Below are 13379 nucleotides of genomic sequence, written 5' to 3'. Positions count from 1 at the left end.
AGCTGCAGACCCATCAAAGACAGCCCAGGACTTCAGGAAGCAAGAGCCAGTCACAGGCCCGATGGGGGCAGGGGACAGCTGAGCACAGCTCTGTCAGCGGGAAGGCTCAGCCACGTGGAGGAAGGGACTGAGCACCAAGGCTGTTCGGCTCGTAGTCATATTTTGAGTTCTTACAGATGTTTATTGGTTTCAGGCCACTCGAAATGTTTTTCCTGCCAATTCATGGCTTTACAAGCTGAAAGAGGAGAAAAATATCAAACTCCCATAGTGCTAGTACTTGTACTAACAGCCCTGGCCAAGGAGAATGTAGACGTTGCAATAGATGGCTTCTAGGTTCTCACTGGACTTGGGGGTACTTAGTGGCTCCTGTTTTCTGCCAAGCCCTTAATTTTTGGTGTTCCTTCCATCAGCCCATTCTCATCACTCTCTCCATCCCCTTGGGCAACGTCTCCTTTCGTGCTAACCGCGTCCTGTCTGCATCTCCCGCCCAGAGCGCTACAGAACACAGGTCCACGTTCAGTTTTTGCCCAACACTTGTGTTTTACATTCTGCATGTCCAAAACAGGAACTCAGTTCCCTTCTCCTAAACCTTCTCTTCCTCCTCTGTCTCCGACCTTCGCCAACGCACCCTTGGCCTGTGCTGCCCACACAGGGCCAGTCCCCAGTCTGGGTCTCCTTCCCGCTCTCTCCGTTCCCTGCGTCACTTTCTTCGTCCGTTCCTCCGTCACCTCACACAGATCGCTGTCTCCGAGCCCTGACTGGTTTACTGTCTTCATTTTTCCACTTTAAAGCCATAAAAATCTTTCCAAAACATAACTCTGACCTTCTTGGCCTAAATTTTTCCAGTGGCTTATTGAAGCCATTATGATAAAATCTTAGTATGTTCCACAAGACCCTCCATGAACCAGCAAGTCCCTCAGAGAGGGCCTCCCAGGCTACCAGGACGAACCATCACCAGGTGTGTCTTGGGAGCTGGAGGTAAGTCTGTGCTTTCTGCCCCTTTCCCAAGCTCCGAGGCATTTTGAATGTTCAGACTTTTGGAAAAATGTCAGAGCAGAAATCACTCACCAGAAATCGTACTCTCCCCAGTACACACACCCAACACACTATTCTTTTTCTAATAATATGGAATGTTCACGAATTTGCTTGTCATCCTTGCTCAGGGGCCGTGCTAGTCTTCTCTGTGTCATCCCAATTTTAGTATACATGCCACCGAAGCAAGCACCCAACACGCTATTGCAATGAATTTATGACGAGATTTGACTTTTCTATTTATTTTTAGCACAAAAGGTCTCAGCAGCCATATTTGGTAATTCAGTAGGCACTTGAAAAGAGCTTTTTCCAGTCTTGGCTCAGAATATTTTGGGGGCCTCTACGAGTACTTTTAACTGCTATTTTTATCCCTGGAATCTTAGGAGTGAGCAAGATCAAGCAAAACAATGGCCCCAAGCCAGTTACCAGAACTGTGGCCGGGCGGAGGTGTGACTTCTCCTCTGGTGGTGAAGCTTTAGGACAATGTACACACCAGTGTTCGGATAAACAGATTTCTTTGTGTCAGACCTGAATCTAAGACTCGGGTCTGCCATCTACTAACTCTACAATCTGCATGCGCCATACCCACATCCCTTTAAATGCCAAGACTTCCACCTGTGGAATGGGGTAATTGTTATGGATGAGTGTGTTATTGCATAGCTTATCCTGCACCTTACCCACAGCAAGCTCTCAGTAAATGCCGCCCATCATGTAAACGTTCACACATCAGAGGAAGTTGTCCCTATCCGTGGACAGGGACAACATTGAGAGCCACAAGAGGTGCGGTCATTTTATTGTTGCCAAAAGATTGAGAGATACAAGGAAATTCCGTTGCAGTGCTGTGACTCCCGGTTCCTCATGAGTCAGTCTTTGTGATGTCTTCTATTAATTTCAACTACTAGTGCTTCATGAATCAAAATGATCATAAAAATAAGGACTGGAGACACTGAGGAGTTGAAGAGACCTCCTGTGAGAGACGCTAGGTTGTCTCTGAGTTCATCACCACAGTGCCGCTCGCTTCCTGCACCTTGGTGCCCTCCGTGTGGAATGACACTCACCAACGTGTACAGTTTTGCTCTGCTTTGAACAATTCACAAAACAAAGCCAATTCTGAAAATGCTTTTCTAAGTTTTACTCCATTGTACAGGCAGAGAGCATTATGTTACATTTATAGAATCATAAACAGTATCTTGCTTTGATTCCAAAGTGAAATTTCAGACTAAAATGTTGGTTTGTGTTACGTAATGTTATGTTTTCAATACACACTGAAGGTGTCGCGCTGAGATCAACGTAATGGTTGATCTCACAGAAATCCTGGCACGCTCACAGAAAATACCCAGTACATGCCAAGGCACATGGTACACTCTGTGTACAGGTAGATGATATGAGCCAGTAAACATTATTACTATGTAGCGTTGAAAAGAATATTAATAATACCTTACCTTTTAAGACTGCAACAACATGCTAAAAGCTATTACAATCTTGAGTAATGTTTATTTTATCGTCTTCAATTACATGGAGCCACCTGGATTTCTCATTTCCTTTCCTTCAAGTACTTCTCTCTGCTGAAAAGTAAAAGTCTCAGATTGGGTATTTAGAGGTGTGAATATGGCCTAATGGTCTACAGCGTCTTGGCTGCTTCGCCTGGTGCATTTCAGAAACGGCGCTCCGTTCCCCTGGGGTCAGCTTTGCTGTCCGACGTGTTCACAAGATGCTCAGACACAGCAGCGTTGGCCAAGCACAGCCCTCCCCGGGCAGGTCTCCCTCCTCCCGGGGGCAGGAGGCACTTCCACGGAGCTGCAGGCCTCGGGGTCTGTGAAGGAGATACTGACACCTGGCTTGCAAAAGCCTTCGGCTAACAAGGCAGACATTACTTTGCAAAGCAGAAAGCTGTAGACACAAAAACACTGAACTTTAATTCTTGTTTTCCATTATAGGTGCTTCCTGTGAGGGGCTATCGCTTCCTCTGCAAATGAGTGAGACAAACTGCTGCTCACAGCTGCTCACGGGCGAGTCCCTTCTCTCCACCGTGGCCACGCGGGAGGACGGGCCCGCGTGAGCCCCCAGACGCACCAGCCTCGCGCGCGCACGTTCCCGCGAAGGCTCGTTCCCGGAGCCGCGCCTCTCGGGGCAGCTGCCCCGCAGAGGAGGCACATTTTTTGGCAGATTTTGTCCATGTGATCTTTGCAAAACTGAAATTAAAATTGTTGTGTGGCACCACCTGCTCCGATTTTTTTTTTTTGCATTTATCTTCAGATAGAGCGGGAGGGAGAGAGAGAGAGAAACATCAATGTGAAAGGGACACATCGAGTGGCTGCCACCCACACGACCCAACCAGGGCCGGGGACAAACTGCAACCGAGGTGCGTGCCCTTAGCAGGAACCGAACCCGGGACTCTCTGGTCCACGAGCCGACGGTTTAACCACTGGGCCCCGGCCTATCTTTTTTATTTGAAACAGAGCAAACAGCATCCGTTCAAACTCACAGGTAGCTTAGCAGAGCTACAGACGAACAAATATAGAAAGAAGTGCACGTGTGCGTGCAAGAGGTTGGTATTAAAGGAGTGTAGGACGTGTCACCCCAAAACATGCCATTTGGTACGCCGATTAGTTCATTCCCCTTGAGCTGTACGCACTTGTAAAACAACAAATGCAGGAGAGACTTTCTCCAAACCCCTTATCTGCCCCAGGCGGATCCCCCAAAGGAGCCCTAAAACTCCTTGGGGGCTGCACGAAGCAGGGCCTGCTGACTCCTATCGAAGGAGCGGAGAGCAGAAGTCAGGCCGCACGCACACACTTGGTCACAAACCAGCACACCCCCATCTGCTCTTCTAGTGCCCCACTCACCTCTCCCAAAGGTCAGGCACTGTCCCCTAACCTGCCTGCAGCCCCGCTCCCCTCCCCCGCTCCATGGCAAGCAAGTACTCCAGTCTCTCCTGCGTGTGTGGGGGTGGCGTGTTTCTTCTTCCATGCGCCCCTGCATGTACTGTTCACATGTAATGAGTGGGCATAGCTTTCTTTCCTCCGTAATCTGTCTGTTGTCCGTTTGTTTCACGGACCCAGCTCCTGGGACTGGAGGAGTAGAGGGAACTCGTTCTTCCCTTACCCTCAGACCTCTCGGAGCCAGAGCACCTGCAAGTCCCAAGCCCACTGAGAACCGCAGCAGCACCGCACTGTCTCCAATGCCATCCTCTGGGAAAAGGGACCAAGCTCCTTGGAGAAATGGCTGATTCCAGGGCTGGGCAGGTAACAGTCAAGATGAGCCAAGGATATCTTATAGATCCAGAAATTTAAAAAGTGCTAAAACCACACACACACACACACACACACACACACACGGTTCAAGAGCCCTGACAGAGCTCCCAGTACCCAAGCTGGCACTGTTTGAGCAACAAAATATGTAACATGGTCTTGTGTTGTAATCCAAAGTATAAAATAAACATCTATGAATATAAATAAATGATTCCATAAATAAATTAATGTGGAGAATAGACAAATCTCCTGCACAGAAATCTATCCAGAAGGTGGAGCATAGTGTCCCATGCAGCAGGTGTGAGTTTTCACTTTCCCACCGATGGGAGGGAGGAGGAGAGTGACGTCAGAGGGCCAAGCCTGACGAGCACTTTTCGGCTTCACATCTTCAGTAACCAATCATGTCACAGCAAGTCTCCTTCATGGGACACATGAAAGTGTTGGTTTTTGTCTCAAGAAACCAGAACTACCGTCTCATCATGGGGAAAAACATTTGACAAGCCCAAAATGAAGGCCTTTCTACAAAATATCTGACTGGTGCCCAGCCAGCGTGGCTCAGTGGTTGAGCGTGGACCCAGGCACCAAGAGGTCACCAATTTGATTCCCGGTCAGGACACATGCCCAGATTGTGGGCCCAATCCCCAGTGGGGGGCATGCAGGAGGTGGCCAATAGATGTTCTCTCTCATCGATGTTTCTCTCTCTCCCTCTCCCTTCCTCTCTCTAAAATCAATAAAGAAATTTAAAAAAAAAAAAACAGGTACCCAAAATATCTGACTGTTACTCCTCAAAACTGTCAACATCATCAAAAACAAGGAATGTCTGAGAAACTGGTGGAGACAAATGGAGGAGACTTGATGGTTAAATGTATAGAAAGGGTTCTGCAACAGAACAGAGACATTGTGGAAAACAAAGGAATTCTAAATAAAATATGAACTTAAAATGTATTGAGATTGGTTCGTTACTTGAGACAAATGTACTGTAAGTATAAATGTAAGATATTAGTAGGAGAAGCTGGATGCTGGATATACAGGATCCCTACAAACACTATTTGCAACTTGTCTATAAATCTAAAATTATTCTAAAGTTTAAGTATTTTCTAGGTAATTTAACAAATTCTTCCTGATCCTTTAATCATGCCAGTAACTATGTACTGTCCCCTTTACATTAAATGTAGTGATTTGTGTTATCAGACAACATGAGTTTCTACTGGCTTCTTTTTTTACCTCTTCTTTCTATACATGTAAAATTTACATTAACCCACTTGTGTTTGAAAAATTTTTGATCTGTAACTTTCCATCTGAGCATTTTATTAATGTTTAATAATTTTCCAGGAAAGGGGGGAAAGAACAGAAATCTAAATGTCCTCATACAAAGCAGAGCCTTTGGGTTTGTTGGTCTCCCCTACTTCTGGAGGGTCCTGCGGGGGGTGTGCCTGTAGGGCGGCTCATGACCACGGAGCACTCTGATCTGCTCCCCCACAGATCCGATCTACCCAGAGAGCTCTGGGGCTGGAAATACCTTAAAAGTCTTTCCAGGGCAGCTTCCCAGGTCGGTATCCACATGCAGGTGGGTCCTGGGCCTGGCACGCCCCGGCACTCACGCTCAGCCACGAGGCATCCACGCACCCGCTTGTCACCAGAAGCCCATAGGGTTCCTGGGGTTGGACATTTGCTTCTGACAGCCACGCCTGCTTTCTGTTCAGTAACGGGCTCGGTTTATGAGATTTTGAAAACGTTTCTGCCTGAAGATCTCCAGTACACCGCTCTCAGTTTTTGAAGATTGGCTACTCCAGCTATCCAGTTATGACCTGGAGAATATCTGTACATTGAACAGGTGATGGACACAGAAAAAAGAATTGCACTTGCCCCCTAGGAATCAGGCTGTGCCTTGGTTTTCCTGTCTGTAAACATCAATTTAATCCAGTTATCAAAGAGGTGAGCCATTATCAGAGAGAGTTTGAAAAACATCTTGACTTTGATTACATTTAAATAAATTTGATTATATTAATATATTTAAAAAAATTTTTTCTTTATTGATTTTAGAGAGGAAGATAGAGGGAGAGAGAGACAGAAACATCAGTGAGAGAGAACATCGATTGGCCGCCTCCTGCATGCCCCCCACTAGGGATTGGGCCCACAACCTGGGCATGCGCCCTGACTGGGAATTGAACCGGCGACCTCTTGGTGCAGGGTCAACACTCAACCACTGAGCCACACCGGCCAGGCTTTATTTATTTTTATATACATTTTCCAGGAGATCGAGTTAGCTGTTGGTGATCACTGAGTGATGGGCATATTTTTATTTAATAAGTTTTGTTTATTTTCTACAATACAGTATGTGTACACTAATAATAAAAGTTATTGTTTTTAATCTATGCTGATTTATGCAACCTCTCACCTGATCCCCGCCTTGCAGAAAAGTTGTTTTTTAAAGGATAATCTATTTAATTAAGAAAAAAACCCACAAAATTCAAAGACATAGACAACAGTAAGTATGGTGATTACCAGAGGGAAAGGGGTTGGGGGAAGTAGATGAGGGTAAAGGGGGTACATGGTGATGGAGGGAGACCTGACTTAGGGTGGTGAACCCACAATACAATATACTGATGATGTATTATGGAATTGTACACCTGAAACCTATATAATTTTATTAACCAGTGTTATCTCAAAAATAAAAATAAATAAAATGTAAACTAATTAAATAGAAAAGGTGCTGCAAAAGTACATACTAAGAATGTTAGCAAATTTGGTTTCTGTTAATAAATAAAATGCTTCTCAAAGTTTTCCATGAGGTGTTGGCTTTTGAGGTGGAAATTTCCAAACTATTTTCACTTGCTGCATAAAAGCTGCATGAGTGGTCGGCCTGAACAAGGAGGGCGATCTCGGTGGCTCGGGGGTGACAGAAGGACAGCAAGGCTCAGAGCTGCCTGCTTGCTTCATGCAGCTGGTATGTGGGCTCAGAGGCTCCAGCGCCCACGTCATAATTGGCTGCTGGGAAGGTCAGTCACAACACTGAAAACAACTTGAACTGAGGACTTTTTTTTTGTCACAGGCTATGACTTTTAACCTAATTTTTATACAGTTATTTGTTCAACAGTTGCATATGTGAGATCGCTCATACAGGTTTAAATTCTGGAATGGCTGAAAACACACAGCAGCCCTGGCTGGTTCGGCTCTGCAGTTGGAGCATTGGCCTGCAGACCAAAGAGCTGCAGGTTCGATTCTGGTCAAGGGCCCGCACCGTTGCGTTTGTCCCGGGCCCTGGTCGGGGAGGTGCGGGAAGCAGCCAGTGATGTGTCTCGCTCACATCGATGTCTCTCTCTCCCCCTCCCAGTCTGACTGGAGATAAATGGAAAATATATCCCCCGGTGAGGATTTAAAAACAAGCACACACCTCGGAAAGCTCCCTCCTCGCTGCCCTTCCACGCTGTCCTGACAGAGGCCTGGGGGAGAGGGGTCCCCCAACCAGGGCCAGACAAGCTCTTCTGCCGCCTCCACACCCTCCTCGAGAGGAGCCCAGTTGCCCCCAGTCGGCAATAACGCCTACTTTACTCCAACTAATCGCGTTAACGGCAGATCCGAATTTCTTATTTCTCAAACATTAATCCCCCCTCCGTGATGACCCGGAAGTGCTCCACCCACCTGCCAGGTGCAGGACCGAGTCCGCAGGAGACAGAGGCGGCCCAGCTCTCCAGGGATCCGCGACGCCAGCCCCCAGGCCCATCACTGCTTCCTCTGCTCCTCCTCGGGAACGTGTGCAGAGCATCAAGCAGTGCAGGGTGAAAGGCAAGTTTAAATGCAGATGTTTAGAAGGTTTGTTTCAATATTTTCTCAAAACAAGGATCGAAGTGAACGTCTCCCACCTGTGTGCGGTGCAGACCGGTTTGTGGCCATCTGCTTTCTGCGCTGAGATTCTGTTTGGTTTGGAGGTCTGCCTTTTCTCTCCAGGGTTTAGGGGTAGAACTGTTGCTCAATGGCTAACATAGCTTGCCCACAAGAACCTCACTTCTTCTCCAGACCTGGGGTTATTGCTGAGGCTCGAGGCTCCTGCGTGCGTGGTTGGGCCTCCCTTGTGCCCAAGAAAACGTCTGAAGCTCAATGACATGCTTTGGGGGTTCACTCAAAATTTCTTATTTCTTAACATGCATAATAAACAGTAAGGATACATTACATATGGTTGTCCTAAAGAGGTTTAGTGGGCACTCTAACCAACTGAGCTACCTGGCCAGGGTTCTATGTGTATTAAGCAGTTTTCTTAAAAGAAAATACTTTTTAAATGCATATCTATAACATCTAAAAGCATTTGTAGCAACATGTAATAGTACTTATCTCCAAAAGATAGACTGGTTATTTTTCTTTTCTTTTTTGTACTGTATGGTTTTCAAATTTTCTACAATAAATGCGTTAATCTTACAATAAAAAAAATACATATTTTAAAATACCTCTAAAAACATGGATAAAGTAGTTAGTAATCAATGAATCAAAGTTAATAAAATCAATAATGTCAGTACTACCATTGCAGGATATTAGTTATCTGTTGCTGCATAACAAGTTACCTCCAAATCATAGTAACTTAAAACCAAAACACTATCTCACGGGTTTTGTGAATCTGGAATTTCAGAGCAGCTTAGCTGGGAGGTCTGGCTCTGGAGCTGTCATGAAGTTGCTTGAGGTGCCTTCACCTGTTCACTGTACCTGCAGAGCTATTGGCAGGAGGCCTCAGTTCCCGGCCCATGGAGCTGTTTGATGTTATTCTCAAAACCTGTCCACTGGCTTCCCTCCTGGTGAGTGAGCCAAAAGAGAGCAAAGAGGAGGCCACAATGTCTCTTATGGTCTCATCTTGGAAATCCCACATCATCATTTCCATGATATTCTAATCATCGAAAGATGAGTCCCTAAGTCCAGTCCACACTCAGAGGGACCAGGCTCAACCTTTGCAAGAGAGGAATGGCAAAGACTTTACAGAGACATCCCTTTGAAATCAATGTATCATCATGAGTATAGTTAATACATTAAAAATAAACCTTATGTGTGTATTAATTTAGCTCCAAATTTCACCTGACTGTTTTGGAAGTTCAATGATAGAAAAACGAAGTTCTTCTTTTTGGAATTTTCCCCTGTTTTATACATCATTAATTTCTGTAACAAAAGAATGAACAATAAAAGCAGTGTGACACAGCTACTGACTCTCATGAAGTGCTTCTGTTCACTTCTGTTCACTTCATAGTCTCCCTTGCAGTCACATTGGGCCGTGTATCAAGTTCTGGCTGATGAACTGTAAGTGGGATTCACAGGTGTGACTCGTGCTAGGACAGTTAAGAGCTGAGTTGCCTTTTTTCTTTTCTCTTTTTTTTTTATTAATTTATTTTTGTTACAGATGTTTCTCCTTTTCCCCCCATCGACACCCTCCTCCCCATCCCCACTCGCCCTGTCCCCAGCATTGTTGTCTATGTTCATGGTTACATATACACGCATATAAGTTCTGTGCTCTGTCTCTTCCCCTCCCCTCCCCCCCGATCCCCTCCTCTGAGGTTTGTCAGTCTGAACCCTACTTCTATATCTCTGGGTCTATTTTGTTCATCGGTTTGTTTTGTTCATTATATTCCACAAATAAGTGAGATCATGTGATATTTGTCTTTCTCTGCTTGGCATGTTTTGCCTAAGATAATACTCTCTAGGTCCCTCCATGTTGTCTCAAAGGATAAGAGATCTTTCTTTCTTACAGCTGCATAGTACTCCATTGTGTACATGTACCACAACTTTTTTATCCACTCATCTGCTGTTGGACACTTGGGTTGTTTCCAGATCTTAGCAATTGTAAATAGTTCCACTGTGAACATAAGGGTAACATATATTCTTCCTGATTGGTGTTTCAGGCTTCTTAGGGTATATTCCTAGAAGTGGGATCACTGGGTCAAATGGCAGTTCAATTTTTAACTTTTTGAGGTAACACCATAGTGTTTTCCATAGTGGCTGCACCAGTCTGCATCCCCACCAGTAGTGTACTAGAGTCCCCTTTTCTCCACACCCTCACCAGCACTTGTTTGATGAGTTGCCTTTTTCTAGCTCTGTCTTTCCCTCCATGACATGCTTGACCCTCATATTGAAGCTGGTCCATCTACAAGTAGAAGATATCCCGAAGATTACCAGACTGTGCTGTCAAGAAAAGTAACCATTTACCGTTTTAAGCCACCAAATATACCGGCTACTTTTTGATCCAGCACAGTGTAGCACAAAGTGGCTCATAACACTTCAGTTAAAATTTTTTTAAAACATTTTCTTTTTTTTTTTTTTCTTTATTGATTTTTAGAGAGAGAGAGGAAAGGAGAGGAAGAGAGACAGGAAGATCAATGAGAGAGAACATCAACTGGCCTCCTCCTGCATGCCCCCCGCTGGGGACTTGGCCCACAACCTGGGCATGTGCCCTGACTGGGAATCAAACTGGCGACCTCTTGGTGCATGGGTCAACGCTCAACCAGTGACCCACACCAGCCGGGCACTTTAGCTAAATTTTTAAAAACATAATTCTCTTATGTCTTAGACAAGATGGAAAGAAATGATAAAAGAAGACTGTAACATTATGTGTGAATTCACTCTAAAATGGTATTTCTTAAAGATAAAACTTCAAAAATAGCCCTGACTGGTTTGGCTCAGCGGTTAGAGCGTCAGCCCACAGACCAGAGTCATGGGTATGATTCCCAGTCAAGGGCACATATAGCCAGGTTGCAGGTTTGATCCCGGCCCTGGTCAGGTTGTGCTGGAGGCAACCAATCGGTGTGTTTCTCTCTCATGTCGATGTTTCTCTCTCTCCCTTCCTCCCTTCCACTCTACCTAAAAATCAATGGAAAAATACCCTCTGGTGAGGATTAACCACATTAAAAAAAAAATTAATGGAAGAAAGAAGAAAAATAATCAGTTAAATAAGCATATTCCTAATCCGTGGAATCTAAAATTAAATTCCTAAATCAAATCATTGTACTTTAGGAATCTGGTCGCGCGCGCGTGTGTGTGTGTGTGAGTGTGTGTGCGCGCGCGTGTGTGCTGCCATACAAGATGGTTTTAATAAGGGAGATGAAGAGGATGATGTGGCTGGAAGGAACTGGGGATTAAGAAAACAAAGGAAAAGCGGGAAACACGAGTAAATCAGTGGCAGAAAGGGGGCGCAAGACGATTTAAAATGAAGAAGAATAGTGATGAATTCAATCCTATTCCAAACGGAAAGGGCCCGTGAGTCTGTTGCACGTTCTGCCTGCAGGGGGCAGCTTCCTGAGGGCTCCAGACCCTGCCCTCGCAGGCAGTCCTGAGAACTAACCCTGGCTCTTGCTAAAAAAAAAAAATCCAAAATTGTATTTCAGTCACTTCTCAAGATAGTACTAAAGTAGGAATTTTTCAAAATAGCTTTAATTCTAGTAAAAATATAAAACAAATGTCTTTCAGGGGCATAATTAAAACAAAATAGCAAAGATACGTATATTTCTTCTAATACAGCGATTCTGTTATTATTGAACTTCTTGGGGTTGTGTCTTGCTTTACTTTGCTTTGCTGTTTTTGTAGGTTTTGAACTGTCAGAACTCACTGGTGTGCTCTAGGCCAGAACGTGAAATTCCGGCATTGGGTGGGTGACACAGCACAATACCAATTATATTAAAAAGGTTGAATATACACAAAAGCGCTGTGTATTTGTTCAAGGTTATACATATATCTACATAAGGATCAGGCGGGTGTATTAGAAAGATATATATTACATGCATTACTCTATTGTCTGTGGAGGAGAAGGGATGGCATTGGGAATAGAGGATGAGGGAGAAAAATAAAGATATTGATTTATCCCCATGTTATTCCATAGCTTTTGTTGCTTTGGTAAATAACATGTTTTAACATTTTCAATTGCTTGTTATTATATATAAAAATATGATTTTTTTATATTGACCTTATATCCTGAAATTTTGCTAAATTTACTTATTGGTGTTAGTATATTTTTGTAGATTCATTGGGATTTTCTATGTATATGATTATATCACTCTTGAATAAACACAAGTATTGCCTATTGTCAACTGGTATATTATTTCTTTTTTTTGCCTTATTTCACCACCTAAGACTTCCAACTTAATAGAAATTTGAGAGCTGACATCTTTTACCTGGTTCTTTTTCTTTTCTTTTTTTTTTACTTTGTTAAAAATTGCTTTAAATTAAATACGTATGTTGGTAACATTGGTTAATAACATTAAATAAGTTTCAAATGCACAATTCTATAATGCATCATCTATATATTGTATTGTGTGTTCACCACCCAAAGTTCAGTCTTCTTCCATCACCTACTTGACTCCCTTTCCCCTCTCCTAGCTCCCCCACTCCCCATCCCCCTGGTAACCCATGGTATTCTCTGTGTCTGTGAGTTTGTTTTGTTTATTTGTTGTTTTCTGTTTTACATCCCACACATGAGTGAAATCATATGGCTCCTGTTCTTTTCTGTATGACTTATTTCACTTAGCATAATACTCTGAAAATCCATGCAGGTTTTTGTAAATGGCAATATTTCATTTATGTTTATGTCTGAGTAGTATTCCGTGGTATAAGGTACTGTATCTTCTTTATCCAATCATCCACTGAAGGACGCTTAGGGTGTTTCCATCTTGGGTCTTGATTTTAGCAAGAAAAGATGCACTCCTTCATCATTAAGTATGATGATAACTAGGTATTTTATAGAATCCCTTTGTCAGGTTGAGGAAGTTCCCTTCTATTCCTAGTTTATTAAAAATGTTTATTATTCATGGATGTTAAATTTTGTCAAATACTTTTTCCCTGCACCTTTTGAAAGGATCATATGGTTTGTCTTTTTCAATCTACTGATATGGCAAATTACACTGATTAAAAATCAAACATGGACCTGACCCACGTGGCTCAATGGTTAAGTATCGACCCATGCACCAAGAAGTCGCCCGTTCGATTTCAGGTGGGGGCACATGCCCAGGTTGTGGGCCAAGTACCCAGTGGGGGGCATGCAGGAGGCAGCCAATTGATGTTCTCATTGATATTTCCATCTCTCTCTCCCTCTCCCTCTAAAAATCAATAAAGAAAAAAAAAATCAAACATGGA

The 13379-nt window shown here is 43.9% G+C and overlaps 1 non-coding gene across 1 annotated transcript; it reads right to left on the bottom strand.

Moving 5' to 3' along the window:
• Nucleotides 1-1119: 1119 nt before the first annotated feature.
• LOC118616605 lies at nucleotides 1120-1225 on the bottom strand. The gene has a single exon (XR_004956601.1). It is a non-coding gene; the product is annotated as a U6 spliceosomal RNA (small nuclear RNA).
• Between the last annotated feature and the right edge of the window lie 12154 nt (nucleotides 1226-13379).

The sequence above is a fragment of the Molossus molossus genome, unplaced genomic scaffold, assembly GCF_014108415.1.
Source record: "Molossus molossus isolate mMolMol1 unplaced genomic scaffold, mMolMol1.p scaffold_m16_p_4, whole genome shotgun sequence".
NCBI classification, from domain to species: domain Eukaryota; kingdom Metazoa; phylum Chordata; class Mammalia; order Chiroptera; family Molossidae; genus Molossus; species Molossus molossus.
The sequence above is the reverse complement of the archived record's forward strand: the minus strand, read 5'-3'. Positions and strand labels throughout refer to the sequence as shown.